General features: G+C 34.0%; 2 pseudogenes; one reads left to right on the top strand and one right to left on the bottom strand.

Annotated features, from left to right (window-relative positions):
* Window positions 1-10,703: 10,703 nt before the first annotated feature.
* On the top strand, window positions 10,704-14,712 carry LOC141703951 (UDP-glucuronic acid decarboxylase 1-like; annotated as a pseudogene).
* Window positions 14,713-14,818: 106 nt separating this feature from the next.
* LOC141703950 (transmembrane 9 superfamily member 11-like) lies at window positions 14,819-17,266 on the bottom strand (annotated as a pseudogene).
* Between the last annotated feature and the right edge of the window lie 388 nt (window positions 17,267-17,654).

Here is a 17,654-nt window from a genome sequence, read left to right as displayed (position 1 = left end):
CTCGTAAATTTTATTGTTTCGATGTGCATGCAGCATAACACTGATCACCAGTTACATGAATTCTTAAATTTAATTATAAAGATAATTTAATATATAAAGAAAACAAGTCCAACACTCTCTTAATAGATTCTTTATAAATATTATAAAATATTAACTCTTAGTTATTTAACACATAATTTTAAATTTCAATTCCAACAATTTTCCTTATCTAATAATAATAAATTTAAATGAGATATGAAAGGAAGAGAGAGAAAAGAACTAAAAAAATGAAAGAGAAATCAATTTTTTATTGATAAAAATGATATAAGGGATGACTTGTGCTTTCTTAAAAATAAGGTATGAGAGAAGTGTCTTAGTGATATAAGGAACCACTAAGACACTGTTGGAGTGCAATTTTATATCATCTTCCTTATATTTGGACTTAAGAGCATGGTTAAGGGAGTTGTTGGACTTGCTCTAATAGTATCTTAATGTTTTCTTAAATCATTAAAACACGGAAAATTCATTTCTCCCTTTTCTTTTTACTTCTATATGCCACTTTTGTCAATATCTTTTTTAATTTATTAATATAATAATAATAAGGAAGGAGTATAAAAACCATTGTTGGAATTAAAATATAAAATCATATCCTAAATTATTAAAAGTCAATATTTTTATATCATTTTTAAATAAATTACTAGCATACTGTCGAAATTGCTCTCAATATTCAACCACGCCATATATATACTCTCCCTCCTCTCCTACAGATCTATTTTCAGATAAATGGTCTTTTTTTATATTATTTTCAAAATAAATTATTTTCAGAATAGATCCTTTCAATTTTCCAGAATAAATTTAGAGATAAATTATTTGTATACTCTATTTACAAGACTTAGCTCTTTTAAAATTTAGTTGGATTAAAAAATTAATTAACAATTTTTAATTTACATAAAAGCACGCATTATATATATACAAATATAAATTTATATGTTTAGTATATATTTACTAGTCATTTAAATAATATTTTTCCGTAAAACAGGAATAAGATCCATTTGTATAGATTCTTTTTTTAACCGGATTTTTGGATCAAGTTATTCGCATCTTAAATTCTCGACTAGTGCTGGAGAGGCTAACATCTCAATTAATTTTTTTTTCTATATGCAATCTATTTTTTCTATTTTTTCACATGATGCACGTGTAAATAAAGTATGAATATATTGTTTTTTACTATTTTTTCAGGTCAGGAGAATTTCAAGTACCTTTCACTCAGTTTCCGCCAATGCGCGATGGAGCGAATGCAAAAGTAACGTCATGCGTGATTACATTAGATTATGCTTTGCTTAAACTAGTGTTAAAGTTCAATTTTTTATTTTGCCGAGTCTCACAACTTGCCCATCCACTAATTTCCAAAAGATAGTCTCATTTTCTGGAGGCTTTTGTAGACACTACAAATGTGAAACAGAAACCTTTACTGTAAGATTATATAAAAATATAATTAGATTGATTTAATTTGATCGGTATAATAATTTCGGATTAAAATAAATTATAAGATTAAAACGTGCTAAAAAAATTAAAAGATAACTAGCTATTATTTAAAAATTTAAAATAAACAAATTTTGTATCTTAGTTTTTTTATCAGATTAAATTTGGAAAAATAAATTAATATTAAAAATATATTGTTTAGTGCACCGGTTTGAAGTTAATATAAATTAAATTAAATTAAAAAAAAATAAAAATAAATGAGATGCGAATGAAAATAGAGAGAAGGGTGATGGCCAAAAATACATTTTTTTTAGAAGTTGTAACAAGAATACCACTTTTTGGAGTTTATGACCAAAAATGGGTCTAATACGCATTTTAGAAATGAGTAAATCTATTACGCATCTGAAAAATGGGTATTACATAAAAAAAAGAAAAAAAAAAGAGAGCAGAACATGTGATACGCATGTCACACATGCGTATCACCAGAATCAAATGGGTGATACGTATTTTGTGAATCGTATCTCATTTTTATTTATTTTTATTTTTTTTCAATTTTTTTAATATGAATTACCAATTTTTAAAATGCGTATTAGTAATATCCAACTGAAAAATGCGTATTAGACGGGTATTTTTGGCCAAATTTTAAAAAGAGGTATTTTTGTCACAAACCGTAAAAAAAGAGGTATTTTTGTCATTTTTTCTAGAGAGAACGCAGGATTGAATACAAGGATTTCCAACATTAGAGCATCTCCAGTGGTGTTGATTATAATTGGTCGGCTAAACTGGACCGGTTAGACAATATGTAAAATTTGTTGAATTTGTAAGACATTATACTTCGATGGTATTGGCTATATTGGTTAACTATATTTTAAAAATAGTATGTTATTAAAATTTATATTGTTATAAATAAAATATATTAATTAAATATGGTAATAAATGATTAGAATTTTTTTTTTACAAATAGTGGTTCAACAAATATAGCCAACATTAAGAGGTTGACTATATTTATAGACAAGAGTAATGTACCATTGGAGATAGATTTTTTTTATATAATATCTATATTTTTATTTATAGTATGTATTAATAACTAAGGGTTGTAAATGGAGATGCTCTTATTCATTTCACACACAAGTTGTTACAAGTTACAGAAATATGGAATTGTCAAACATGCAGGGTAAAAATGAAACAGGCTTAAAGAAAGAACGAGCCTGGAAAATGCGTGTCCAAACATGCACAAATACTCCTCTTATGAATCCATTTCCAAATAAATTGTCTTTTTTAACATGTTTATTTCAATTTTTCGTAATAAATTTAGAGATAAAAATTACTTTTAAAATTTATTCTATATTCTCAATTTACAAGATTTAATTCTTTTAAAATTTAGTTGAATTGAAAATGTTAACTAACAATTTCTTAATAAGGGATGCAGCGAATATATTTGCTACTCTTACGTTTCGCATTATATAAATACAAACATAAATTTATCGCATCTTGAATTCGTGATGGAGAGGCCAACGCCCCAGTAGACCTTCGTGTTTATGTGCATGTTGGAGCAGTGACGGAACCAGGATAAAAAATTTACCAGTAATTCTTTATATATATAATTTATATTTTTTTCTATTGTTTCACAGGTGCTGATGTGTAAATAAAAAAATATTCTTTTTTACTATTTTTCGAGGTTTAAGGTGATTTCAAGTATACTCTCCCCTCTGATTCCGCCAATGTGATGGAGCGAATGCAAAAGTAACGTCATGCGTGATTGCATTACATTTCTACTTAAACTAGTGTTAAAGATTGATTTTTTTTTATATATATAAAATTTTGCCGGAGTCTCACAACTTGTCCATCCACTATTTTCCAAAAATAGTCTCGTTTTCTGGAGGCTTTTGTAGGACTATATATGTGAATCAGAAACCTTTACTATTCACGAAAACCTGGTTAAGAGTTTTAGTATACTTCATTTGTAGAAGAAGCATATTGTCAGTGTACCACTACTTTATCTTGTATCAAACATTTAAATAAATATCTGTCTATGTAACTAGTGTTGTATCATGTCTGCAATATCAAGACATATACTAATCATGGAAACGGAAGAACATGATTGTATAAGTCACTACAAAAAATAAGGTTAAATATAACTGTGTAAATATAACCGGACCCAAATTCAACTATATTTAGTTATAATTAAGGGCGCAGCTAAATATAACTGTGTGCAGTTGTATTAAATAACGGTTCTATTAAAGCGGTCGAATTTAGCAATAAATATGACCTCACAAATACAACTGCGATTAAATACAACCGGAATCCATTAAATATAGTCGTCGTCCCTAAATACAACCGGAATCCGTTGAATTTAGCCCCGTAAAAAAATGGAGGGAAACATCCCGCTAATTGGATTGAAACCAGTTCAATATTTGACCAAAAACAGTTGAAATTGTATATCTACCGAAAATAATAGAAATTAAATTTTCACCAAAAATGTTTGAATTTAATAAATACGCACATGCAGTTGAATTAAGTATTTTAGGTGGGATTTTAAATTTCCATGAAAAATTAATTTTTTTGTGCAGGATTTTTAAAATTCAAATGAAAATTTGAAATTTCAAACCAAAATTTGGCAAATTTAAATTCGACCGGGCATAGTTATATTTAAGCAGCTGTGTTTGACCGGTCATATTTAATCGATTTTATTTAACCGGTCATATTTAGTCTAAATACAACCGATCTGCTAAATATTACTCGAGTATTTTTGACCGATTCAAAAATCGGTTGTATTTAGTTAAATACGTCCGTTTTCACCTGTATTTAACTAAATACAACCGATTTTCCTCAGGTTATATTTACCCTTCTTTTCGTGAATCTTATGCACAATGTAATATCAAACATATATAATAATTATATGAATATTTCATCAGTGTGCAATATTATTCATAAAAGAACATGCGACATGTTAGGTACTTAGGTTGTTCTAATAAATAAAAAAATGAAATGCTTAGTCGAACTAAATGCTCGAGCTCAAGACTATCAAATATTTTTCGAGCAGAATCTCCCTCAAGTTAAATGCTCGGTCGAACTTATAAGGTCGAGCCCCAACATTTTAAGAGAGGTCATTTCTTTATCCAAATTTCATTAGGTCATATAAAAAATTAAAATACACAGGAAATTGGGAAAAAATCATATGTGAACTACGTATAAGTCAAAAGAAAATCAAAACCGAGAATATTTAACGACACCACCAAAAACATGAGAACAGCATTTTTTTATACTGCGTGGTGCGTGCCGTCTGATCAAGCGTAACTAAATTTGCTTTCGCCAGGTGACTCTAATTTACTCCCTACAAGCCATCTGCTCATCTGCATGTATCTATATACAACAAGTCTATTCAACGCCATAAGAATGCGACCTAAACTGGGGTTTATACTACAATCTTACATGGCTGTCCTTGACTTTAATCAAGTTTTGGACTCAAGTTGATTATAATATATGAATAAATGCTAGACTCTTGTCGTCCTAGTTCCTACCATCTTTTTTGTAAGGTCGCAGATAAAAAAACAACCCATAGACTTTATATTTGATCCTGACAAGAGAATATGAAATGAGGGTTATCAATAGGCGTTTGTGTACTGCCAATCTACTCCTTGTTAAGAGATCTACAACTTTTAATGTGAACCTAGCTTCAAATGAATCTCGAATGTCGTCACCAATTCTTCTTTGGTTTTTATTTTTTAAAAATGTCAGTGTTGCAGAACGTGTTTTAAAAAGAAATTGAATTTAAACTGTGTTTGGTTCAAAACATCTAATTATCAGTATAGATATGAAAATTTGAAATAACAACTCACTTATGCCATTTAAAATCTATAATTTAAAATAAAGTATTTGAAAAGTAAAGCTCTGAATCGTATTATTTAAAATCTATAATTCAAAATTATGTTCTCAGATGTAATCTTATACTACTCGGAAGGGGCGGGAGGGGGCACCACTGCACTAGACCCCGAAAATATAGGTTCCCAAATTTTGAAAATCTTATATCTATATTTACAAAGAACAATATTAGATTAAAGGCTAAATGGACCTTCTTAGATGGCAGACAAAAGTGAGCTCATGAATGAAGTAGATCTCAAAAGTATTTTAGAGAATTTTGTTTAAAAAAATTCGAGAAAACTTCTCTTAGTTTATGAGCTTTTTTGACTGAATTGTCGAAATATATTTTTTGACATGTTTGATAATTCATGTTATTTGTCAAAATGTATCTCATTCAAATTTCACTTAAAGTAAAAATTAGGAGTCCAAAGTTTATAATTTCGTACAAGGCCCCTGAATTTTTGCATGTTCTCAAAATTGATTTTCTTAACGAGTGAGAGTATTAAATTATTTTTGTTTGTATCCATTTTTCTTATGGAAGTTCCTAACCATTTTCAAATGTCTAAGTGCATGTTTGGCATCAAGCATTTTCAACTTATTTGCCCAAAATCTCATTCTGTATCTTATGCAAGTGTTTGGTATATTTCATTTGTTATGAAAATTTTGCACTTATATGATCATAAATTGAAAGTAAAGAAGGGTTCACTTTCAACTTTCCATGTTACTATTAGTGTCATTTCCTCCCTTTATTTGTTCCTTTGTTTGTTTCTTCACCTGTACTAATTTAAATCTTTTTCTTTATTTTAACATTTACGATAGAGTACAAACTTCTTTTTATTTAAATTGAAATAAGCTTTGATATTATTCTAATTACTAGCCTATAAACCCAAAGATTAGATCACCTCACATTAAACCCAAAAATTAGATCACCCAACCCATAATATCCCGTAATGTCCAAAGAAGCTTCGTATTAGTTTCTAATCCTATAACTTAGTCATTAATTAATCAATAATAGATTCGGACTTAGAGTTGAAATATAACAAAAAGTTTTCAATAATAAAATGTGTGAGAAATCTATCTTTTCAGAAAAATAATAAGAGCAAACAGCTGTAGATCCGTTAAATGATTAAAATACGTAAATGCATGAACGAAAACGACAGCCGTCCAAACTCTCTAAACTCGAACTCGTGGTCGTGGGCGTGGGGGTGTTGAACATTAATAGCCCCCACGATTTCTTGTCACCTTTGTCATTCTTATAAGTTATATCCCCGAGGTTCAAATGTTTCCCTTGACCACATTCAATTTTAAGTTTTTTTTAAAAAAGAAATTTATGTGGTCGTGCATTGCATTCGATGGGTTTAAAGATTAAATTTTTCATTTTTGATAGAAATACAAAGATAAATTCGATCGGTTTGAATATTATTATGTCTCGGAACATCTTTTGCTCTGATTCTTCATCTTGTCTTTCGATACTATAATATTTGGATAGTTATTTTGAGTAAAAAATTGCATAAAGTTATCTAATCCAATAATTATACACATATTCTTATGATCAAGTCCTGGCGACAATCGTCAAAACTTAAATTTTATCATATCACCACATTTGTGATCAAGTTCAAGTAAAGCTCGCGAGAACTTGAATTTTATCGAATCATCAAAAACTGAACTCAAGATGTTTAGATATTAAAACTTGGGAATTTTCTATGGTGTGTCCAAGACTCCCATAAGGCACACAATAGTCACTAATTTCCATATAAATAAGCTCTTTTTATTGGTGGTTGAATAATAAATGTTAATGGTCTGCATTCACATCAATTCCACCAATAAAAACCAATAAAAATAGATCATTTTTATTGGAATTAGTGAGAAAGACCGTAAAACTTGATATGAACTAAGAGCATTTCCAAGTTGTTTACTATAAGACGTGGATCTAATGTATCATTAAATTTAGTAAAAAAGAAGAAGAAATTTCCGAGTTTCTCAAGGTTCATTAGATGCTTGGTCCCCAAGAACAAGGCCAGATGAAGTTAGTTGTGGGAGATGGATTGGGTGGGCCAAATGAGGTTAGCATTACTGCTGATTTGCTGATGAATATGGGGTCCAAGGTGCTGCATCTATTAGGTACGTAATATTCGAGGACAGGCTAGAAGAAGATGATACAGGAGTTGAAGCAGCTGGGCATGGTGAGAACTGAGATGTAAGAGGAAGTTATGGTCCTGTTGTAGTCCCAGTTATGGTTAGGGTATGGAGGGTATCTATAATATTGTGGCTGTTTTGTTCATGTTTTGTTTTGTTCAGATGGATGTTCTTTTTTGTCTCGGTCAGTTGCTTAGATTTGTTCCCTGATTTTTTTTTATAAAGAGAATGCTGCATACCCAAAAAGTTTTGCAAAAATATTTTTAAAATAACACGTGTCATTATTTAATTCGTGCAATTCATATTAATATACGAGGGACCCATTTATTTATGAGTGAACATCCAATAACATGTTAACAACTCATCATTTAAGTACGGTTTTGGGAACTGTTTTTGGGACTTTAGCATTTCTCTTAATAAAATGTTAACTGGAATACTCATCTTAAGAATAAATGATCGTAAGGCGCCGTTCGCAGAGTAGGAACAGGTAATCAAATCATTATCGATAAAGATCCTTGGCTTCCAGATAAAAATAATCCTTATGTGCAGACAGTTCATGATGCTATAAAGGGTCAACCAGTGTCTTCTTTAATGATTACAGATCAAAAGGAATGGGATGTTGAGTTGCTCAATGATATTTTTGAAGACAGAGATGTTAATCTAATTTTATCAATCCCTATAGGACGAGTTGAGTTTGATTCATGGTATTGGAATAAAGAGAAGTTAGGAACTTACACAGTGAAGAGTGCATATGCAGTGCTACAGGGTCTGGAGGTAAATCAAAACTTGAGTAATAATTCTGGTTTATGGCGTAGCATTTGGAACTTGAAAATTCCACAGAAAGTTAAAATTTTTATTTGGAGAGCTATATCAGATTGCCTGCCCACGAAAGAACAATTACAGTATAGAAGGGTGAATGTTAACTCTTTTTGCCCAGTGTGTAATGTCGAGCAAGAAACAGTTATGCACATTCTGGTATCATGCCCATTTGCAAGTGTATGCTGGGTTGCTTCAGGTAAGTTATCAGGAGCTTTCTCACACACTGTGTTTAGTCAGTGCATGTCTAATATAACCCAACAGTATAAAAGGGAGGAAGTCGAGAGGATAGTCATGATCATGTGGTCCTTGTGGAAAAATAGGAACAACATTGTATGGAATCAAAAGAGTATGGAAGCCTCAGAAGTGATATCATCAGCAAATATATGTCTTAATCAATGGAAGAACGCTCAAGATAAGTCATTTGACAATTTTCTGGGGTTCATGACCCAAGCGGATGGCAAAGAGCGTTGGGAACCACCACAGTTAGGAGAGGTTAAGATCAACACTGATGTTGATGCTGCTCTTTGAGGAGACTAATTCTTATAGTTTCTCGATGATTGTTCGTGATCATTTAGGAGATCTGATTGAGGCGTATTCAAAATGTAAGGAAGGAAGATTAGATCCTGTTATGGCAGAAGCTATAGGTGCCGAGATGCCTTGAGTTGGGTGAAGGAAAAAGAGTATTCCGAGGTGGTTATAGAAACAGATTATCTTGCATTGATACAAGCGGTCAGATGCTCTTCTACTAATTTGTCGTACCTGGGCAGAGTAGTAAGTAGAGCTGGCCAAACGAGCGGTTTGGCTCGGCCCGTTCGCAATTCGGCTCGTCAAAATTCGCCTAATTCGGCGCGTTAACGAACGGTTAATTATTCGGCACTAATCGTCAAGTTTAACGAACCGAATACGAACACTATTTTATAAAACCGGAACCGGCCCGGAATCGGACCGGCCCGAACCGGCTAATTCGTTGACGAACAGACAGAAAATTGAGGGGGTTATTCGCGGTTAACCGGCCCGCGAATAATTCGTAAATCGCGATTAAAGTTCACGCGCCAAGAACAAATTATTTCTTATATTGGAAGTCATACCAAGAACGGTTCCATGGGCGCCTCTGTAAGGTGGGTAAGGCTGTGGGGGATTGGCATAAGGATCAGGTGGGTATGTAGTGTAAGTAATTGATGATGAGATTAGTTGTGATGGTGGGTATTGATTGTTTTGGTTTCTTCTTCTGTTGGGGTTGTTATTGCTACTCCAAGATGTACCCATTTCAAAACTTGTTGTTTGTTGCTGAGAGAGAGAGAGAGGAAGAGAGAGACTGAGAGAGAGGCAGGGAGGGAGAGAGAGAAAGAGGCAGAGAGAGAGAGTTGGGGGTATAGTTTTTGGAGTTGAATTTGATGAAGGCGGTGAACCGCCTACCTATCAAATTATTCGTTTGTTCTAGTTTAATCGAGCGGTTAACCGCCTACCTATCAGTTTTCTTTATTCTAGTTTAATCAAATTATTCGTTTGTTAACCGCACAAACCGCCTATTCGCCAGAACCGTGTTATTCGCTTTATTCACGTGCCGTTCACGAGTCCTCCAACTCTGTAATCGGCCCGGCTCGGCCCGAACCGTATATCCTCGCGTGCCGTTCACGGTTTCAGATGTCAACTAACCGGCCCGTCCAAAAAATCGGCCCGGCACGCTCGGCCCGTTCGTTTGGCCGGCTCTAGTAGTAAGTGAATGCCAAGGATCTTCTCTCATTTCTAAAACAACGTAATGTAACGTTAAATTTTGTTAAGCGTTCTGCGAACAAGTTCGCTCACTTTATAGCGAGAAACTCGAGTTCAATAGCTGAGCGTATCTGGAATAGAGCTGATGTTCATCCAGAATTTCTTCATGTATTGTTAGAAGACTTGAATTTTAATGCATTTTATTTCTGGCAAAAAAAAGAATAAATGATCGTTATAACCTCGGATACCCATTTGGTAGTATCTCATTTTATATAAAATACTTATTTTGGACGGACGGGAATACCCATTTCTCAATAGCTATCCCAATTATAAAATTTAGCCGTTTTTTAAAAAAGTTGTGATTTTAGTTAATTTTCACAAAAAAGGTGTTATTTTTATTATTATTTCAAACTACATTTCCCCTCCGAGAGTTCTCATAGGTTCTGGTGTACTCCATACTCATTAGCCCAAACCATTAGAAGCCCAACACAACCAAACTCTCTAGCATTTGGCCCAACTGAAAAATGGGCTTTAAAAATCCTAAATAAAACTATTACAACCTTTTTTGAACTACAAAACTGTCCTTTTACCCGGTTGGTTAAAAATCAGTTAACTGTGTTTTTTTAAGACACACATGATCATCAAGTGAAAAAAACAGTGGAAACTATGTTGTTTCTACTAAACAACATCTGATCTTGTTGTCCAAATCAAGAAACACAAGTTTCAAGAAATGCAGACAATGAAACAATTACACAAACAATCATCACCAGTGTCTCATTTAAGAGACATTGAAATGAACCAACATCATACATATTCTCCAAAAGCCCATAAACATTCCAGATCTCTCTTACAAAGATCCATTCATTACATCATTAAAGAACAAGGCTGTTGTTTATTCTTGTTGGCATTCTCATTGCTTCTGCTTTCTTTATAATGCAGCCTACTCTGTCTCGTTTATCGCATTCTGATCCTCGCTTGTTATCTTCTGTTAGTGTGTTGGATCATGAGGGTGTGAGTAGTTATGGAGATACTGGCATGATGACAGCTGCTATACGAAGAGTTCCGGTGGGAATAAGGCGAAAGAGATTGCGCATTGTGGTTACTGGTGGTGCTGGATTTGTGGGGAGTCATTTGGTTGATAAGTTGATTGGTAGAGGTGATGAGGTGATTGTGATTGATAATTTTTTTACAGGAAGGAAAGAAAATGTTATGCATCATTTCGGGGATTCGAGGTTGAGTTAATTAGGCATGATGTTGTTGAGCCTATTTTGTTGGAAGTTCTATCATTTAGCTTGTCCTGCTTCTCCTGTTCATTACAAGTATAATCCTGTCAAGACTATTATATCCTTTTTTTCTATGTATTTATGTTAGTTATTCATGGATTCTTCATTTGTTATTAGTCTTTTTTAGCTGTTTTTGTTCCAGGATACAATAATTGAGTATGCTGGTTTGGATTTTATGTGTATTAGTATGAGTAGGGTGATTGAGCTGTATGTAATTTGATTGAATTGCTTGATATCCTTAACTGTGATTACAAGACAAATGTGATGGGTACTTTAAACATGTTGGGTCTTGCCAAGAGGATTGGGGCTAGGTTTTTGCTTACGAGTACTAGTGAAGTTTATGGTGACCCGCTTGAGCACCCACAAAAGGAGACTATTGGGGAAATGTGAATCCGATAGGTGAATTATTGCAAATTTTATGTTGTCCTAGATTGCTTGTTTCTGTTGTTTCAAGAATGCTCATATCATTAAAAGCTTAGGTGTGAGGAGTTGCTATGATGAAGGGAAGCGGACAGCGGAGACCTTGACTATGGATTATCATAGAGGGGCAGATGTTGAGGTAAAATATTAAACTTTGTTTCTGTGTAATCCCTTTTGTACTCTTTTATAATTAGTAAGTAAAAGTTCTGTACAGAAAGCCTACTGGACTGTAAAGGATTAGTACCATACTACCATTTAATGGTGTTTTTACAGTCGATTATGTTTCTGCCCTCATTATCACAGGCAATAGTCCTTCAGATACACATCAATTTGCCTTGTGTATCAGTGTATGCATACAGCTTGATCAATATAGTGCTCATTATTGGATTGCAAATGCCATATTGTATTATGTCGTGGAGCACATATTAGAACTGCAGCAACTAAACTATGCTATCTACAATGTCCAAATTGATGCAGATGTGGTTCTGATCTAGGAAGTTATTTATAAGAAATATCTCCACTTAAACGTTTCCAAGATTAGATGTTTGTTTGTTTTTATCCTAATTTTTCTAGATTTGATTATTAGATCTTGCCGTTCATGATGCATACAGTAGCTAAGAAAAATCTTTGATTCTTTATTAATAAAAACTTATTGCAGGTTAAAGTTCTTCATGATGCATGTACTAACTAGCGGTATTACTTGTGGCGCAGATGCAGCCTCTGGGGGGGGGGGGGGGGTTGCTATAATAATTTTAATTTTTATAAATTAAAAATCTATCTTTTAAGTTCTAAGAGTAAATGGGGTATTTCTTTTCTAAATGTAGTTTAGTTTCAATAAGACTCAAGGTTGTGTATAATTAGCATATACCTTTACATTATTGGTATGGATAAATTTATCTTTAATTTATACGTATTCAAATTATTCAGGTTTTGGGACAAATTATGATTATGTTTAGTTATAATCTACAATCACATCGTCAATTGTATAAATTAGAGAACTTAGGGAATTCTTGGACGGTGTTCTATATATATGATGACATTGTGTCAGTAAATACCTCAGATAGTTTTGTTATATTAGCAGTTCCAACCCGAGAAGAGAATTCAGTCTGCAACACCTCTACAATCTTAGATAAGACAACAGGACCTGTAAAATATCTATAACAATATTACTTGTAAAGGCTCTGCCAATGTTTATAAACAAAGGGTTGCTGTATGTTCCATCTCAGATTAATGAGCGACCACATCTTACCCTCTCAGCTGATTATTTTAGTGAAAGGCTTACTTAAAATGACATTGTTACAGGCAAAATTTTCAATTTGCCTGCTAGAATTACCTATTGTGTCGATTTTATTTCATGAGGGAAAGAATCATTGATTTTGGCAGGGAAAAGTTCCTCCTAATCCATTTTTGAAAGTTTGATTTACTATGACTTGTTACTGTATTTCCAAATATCAAGGTTGTAATATCGTACAGAAGCTTCATGATATAGTTATTACCTGAAGAAATAGTTATTTTAGCAGGTAAAGTGAATGTAGTCAATAGTTTGAGAATCCAAAGAGGAAATCAGAATGAAGGTGGACTATTTTGTGTAGCTAATTGGAGTGTTTCGGATTGACACAGTTCTGAGGTGGTATTTTTTGATAATTGATAATTTAGCCAAAAAATTTATTGACAAGTGCTGAAACTTTTAGTAACAATGGTTACTTGTCTGGTTCCTTACATGAATATCACAGTTTTGAATTCAATATCTAATCTTAAAGGTAAAATAAGATATTGTCTTGATCTTTTGCCATATCGTATTGTAGAAAATTCAGTTCTTGCACTGTGTAGAAGCTGTCAGGTGTAAACCTTGCACATTGGTTGTGCTTTTTGCAGGTGCGTATTGCAAGGATATTCAATACATATGGTCCTCGCATGTGCCTAGATGATGGTCGTGTTGTCAGCAATTTTGTTGCACAGGTATTCTTTGTTTTTGTAATAATTTGATGCACCTGTCCACAAACTTATCAGCACATAAGAATTCTTCCGCTGTGCCTATCTTCTGCAGGCCATCCGCAAGCAACCGTTGACAGTGTATGGAGATGGAAAGCAACCAGGAGCTTCCAATATGTAGCAGATTTGGTACATTTTACTCTTGAATTATTTTTAATGTTGCGAAAACCATCTTTAGTGGTAGCCTAGTGTAAATCTAGGCATATAAGTTCATATTTTGCCTAGAGCACTAGAAGAGACCAAACTGCGGATTCTGGTGTTAAAAGCTTCTATATTATGTGCAAAGCTTACACAGAACACAATTCTGAACTTATATATGTGAAAAATGGAAGTTGAAACTTTTTGAAGAATGTTATGAAGAGTTATATTGACAGTTTAGGCACTCTTGATTATTAAAAGAGTGATGTTGAAGTAGACTTGTTAAATTTTCCTATCAGGTAAATGGATTGATGGCTCTGATGGAAGGTGAACACATAGGGCCTTTAACCTGGGCAATCCTGGCGAGTTCACCATGTTAGAGCTTGCTCAGGTTTGTGTTTATAACGATTTTTCTTTCTAATTCATATTTAGTTTACTAAAGCCTTGTTTTTGTCGCTATACTGGAAGTTGCTTCTTTGTTGATTACAGGTTGTGAAAGAAACAATTGATCCCAGTGCAGTCATAGAATTTAGAGAGAACACTGCAGATGATCCTCACAAGCGAAAACCAGATATTAGCAAAGCGAAAGATCTTCTAAACTGGGAGCCGAAGGTCCCCTTATGGGAAGGTCTACCACTTATGGTCTCTGATTTCCAAAATCGCATCTTGAATGAAGAGGAAGGGAAAGGGCAGAAATGAAAATGACTTGAATCCGTCGTGTCGTGTACAGTGAATGCCAAATTTGTTTGTTGTTCTTGTTCAATTCTTAATATATACTGGTTGATTATGTAAGTAGAAAATGTCTATATTCATTTAAGGGGCACTAATAGCCCATTTTTCATACACTTTTTCCTTCAAAATACAAATCCAGAGTTTGTATTTTGAATTACATTAACAAGCCGTACAGAATAATAGTAATCACTTTCATTCTACCAAAGGGAGTGCAACTAACAAACTATAATCTCCTCTATAAAATTGCAAAAACAAACCTGCTCAATAATAATATCTTGTTTCCTCTATATTTCTGAAATTAACAAGTTTAAGAAAGAGTACATATAACATAAACTCTCCAGGATGTGTCTATAAGATTAGGTTCTTCAATCCAGCTTCACAGACGAAAACAGATAATGGACAAACCAGAATGAAGAAAGAAACCCAACTGTGCCAGTTGCAAGCATGATTGCTAAAACCATGAAGAGAGAATATCCCAAGTAAAGAGTTGCCGAGACGGGTCCATTCAAACTCTTAAGGTCAAAAACAGATAGTTGATGGAGTACAAGAAGATGTATATTGCAACAGAACCGGAAGCAAAGAAAGACTTCCACCACCATTTATAGTCCTCCACACAAAGGTGCATGTAGGTCAGAACCAGTGACACTTCGGCGCAAACCCACCACAAGAAGGATCAGAACAACAAAAAGGAATCCAAAAACGTAATACACTCTGCCCATTCCAAATACTGGACATGATGAAGAAAAGCTCAATGAAAAGTGTGCCAAATGGGAGGGTGCCAGCTCCAAGAACTAACAACCAGGATGGATAATTTTGAGCAGGAATTTCTCGGGGAATCTGGTTTGTACGAACTGGGTATTCAATATGAGGTGCCTTTGCTCCAAATAACCACCAATTAAAGTAAGGGGAACAGAGATGCAAAACCAGAGCAAAATGAGAACTACGAAGAGAGAAAAGGGAATGGCTCCCGTGCTATGACTACCCCATAGTAGGAAATTCAGTGTGGTCAGAATAAAAAAGGCAATACCAGGGAAGAAGCATGCAACCCGCCAAGAAACAGAGACCCACCCTTTTTGATTTCCACAAAAGATTGTCCTCCACAGGCGGACAGCAACATAACCAGCTGCAATTCCAAGAAACATGTAGAAAAATAGCATGCCTGTGAGCAATGTTCCTCGAGAAGCTGGGGACATAAATCCAAGGGCTGCAAACAAAATTGTCACGACTGCCATTCCAAGAATCTGGACTCCATCCCCTACCATAACACACAACAACGTAGGATTGCTTGGAGCGCGGAAAACATCAGCCACAACAAGCTTCCATCCTGACAGCTCTTCATTCATTTGGGCTTGAGCCTCCTTGTCAAGCTCCTCATAACGTGTCAGATCCCTTCTGACAGTCCTTAAGAAAATCACAAGGACAATACCAGCCAAGAATGTGATCACCATAAGAGAGTTAAGAATGGAAAACCAGTGGACTTTTGCTCCTTCCATCTTTAAATAAGCATCCCATCTAGATGGCCACTTGATATCACTCTCGACAAACGAGACCTCATAGCTGAAGGCTACTGGCTCATTCTCATTAATAGCCATTGCCACAGTAGTAGGTTCACACTTAATTCCAGAAGGGTATTTACCATAAGTTTTCAACTTCTTCATCGACCCAGCATTATGCTTGAAACTGCACGGGACCACTTCGAATCTGACAACCATGTAACCTGGAATCCCTGGTCCAGAGTTTCCCACAGTAGGGATCATTTCAGCAGCATCACCAGTACCCATAACACCAGCAACATTGGTCTCCTCGTATTTATGCACAAGAACAGTAAACTTCAAATGATTAAAAACATAATATTTTTCTTGAACCTTGATCCCAACCGGATATCCAGTCCACCTCAAGTTAAAATTATCTTTCTTCATATACCGAATAGCAGGCAAGTTATCAAGAATCACATTAACTTGATACATTTCATCAATCCTCTTTTTCATGAGCTTAAACTCCTCACTCGACAAAGGCTTGGTCTGACATAAAAAAATCTCCGACTCATTCATATTCATCTTAAACCTATACGGAGAATTCTCAATCCTATCACCAACCAACAGCTCGCCTAAATTCTCCGCACTGTCCTTAACACCTTCCTCGGGCTTACAGAAAGGCAGACTATAATAACCAAATGGAATCTCAGTCTCGACTGAAGTAATCGAATTAACCTTAACCGATAACGGATCACCAACAACATACTTATGAGGGTAACTCCCCGGAAGATAAAAGCCATGACCCAATTGAGATACCAAACAGATAAACAATACCCAGATCTTAATTTCTTCATAAAATGCCATCTTGAACTAGTACTGATTAAATTCTTATCAGATCTGAAACACCCAGATTAAAAAATTAGGCAACAACTAGTTAGTCTAAATGTGAGCTATTAAAACAAAATTTAAATGAGTCATATATCAACTAGGACATGCTAAAACACAAGATACAAGATAATAAAACAGATTAAAAATAAACAAACGAGATAAATAAATTAAAGATTTAAAAAGATCGTACCTTAAAGAAGAGACTGAAACATATGAAAGTGAGCACTGCAGAGCTGAGACTGTGCAGAGACTTGCAGAGCATTAGTAGCAGCAAAATGTGTAGACTTTGACAGCTGATTCGATGCTTTGGAAAGTGATTGTTAATTTGCCAAACAGGGCCTACCGTTAATGCCGTTTTGAATGAATTTACGTTTTAAAAACACCATTAAAAACCCTATTACAACGGCCGCGCCCCGCTCACACTATTTTTTGTGCTTTACAATTTAATTACACAAGCTTTCCATAAAATTTATAAAAATAATATCGCATATCATTAGTTCATATTTAATATTTAACTAACTCTATATCCCGTGCAATACACATGCATGCTCTAAATTGGGTGAATCGATATTATTTTAGTTATACTTGTTGATAATATTTCATGTTGTCCCCCCTCCTAATGATGATGGATTTATTTGTATATATGAGTAGATTTTTATTGTGATGACATTAGTACAATAGTGTTTATCTAAAATTGACGTAGAGACTTGTAGTGGCATTTCTTATTTTTTACCGT

The sequence above is a fragment of the Apium graveolens genome, unplaced genomic scaffold (genome assembly GCF_009905375.1).
Source record: "Apium graveolens cultivar Ventura unplaced genomic scaffold, ASM990537v1 ctg7240, whole genome shotgun sequence".
Lineage (NCBI taxonomy): Eukaryota > Viridiplantae > Streptophyta > Magnoliopsida > Apiales > Apiaceae > Apium > Apium graveolens.
The sequence above is the reverse complement of the archived record's forward strand: the minus strand, read 5'-3'. Positions and strand labels throughout refer to the sequence as shown.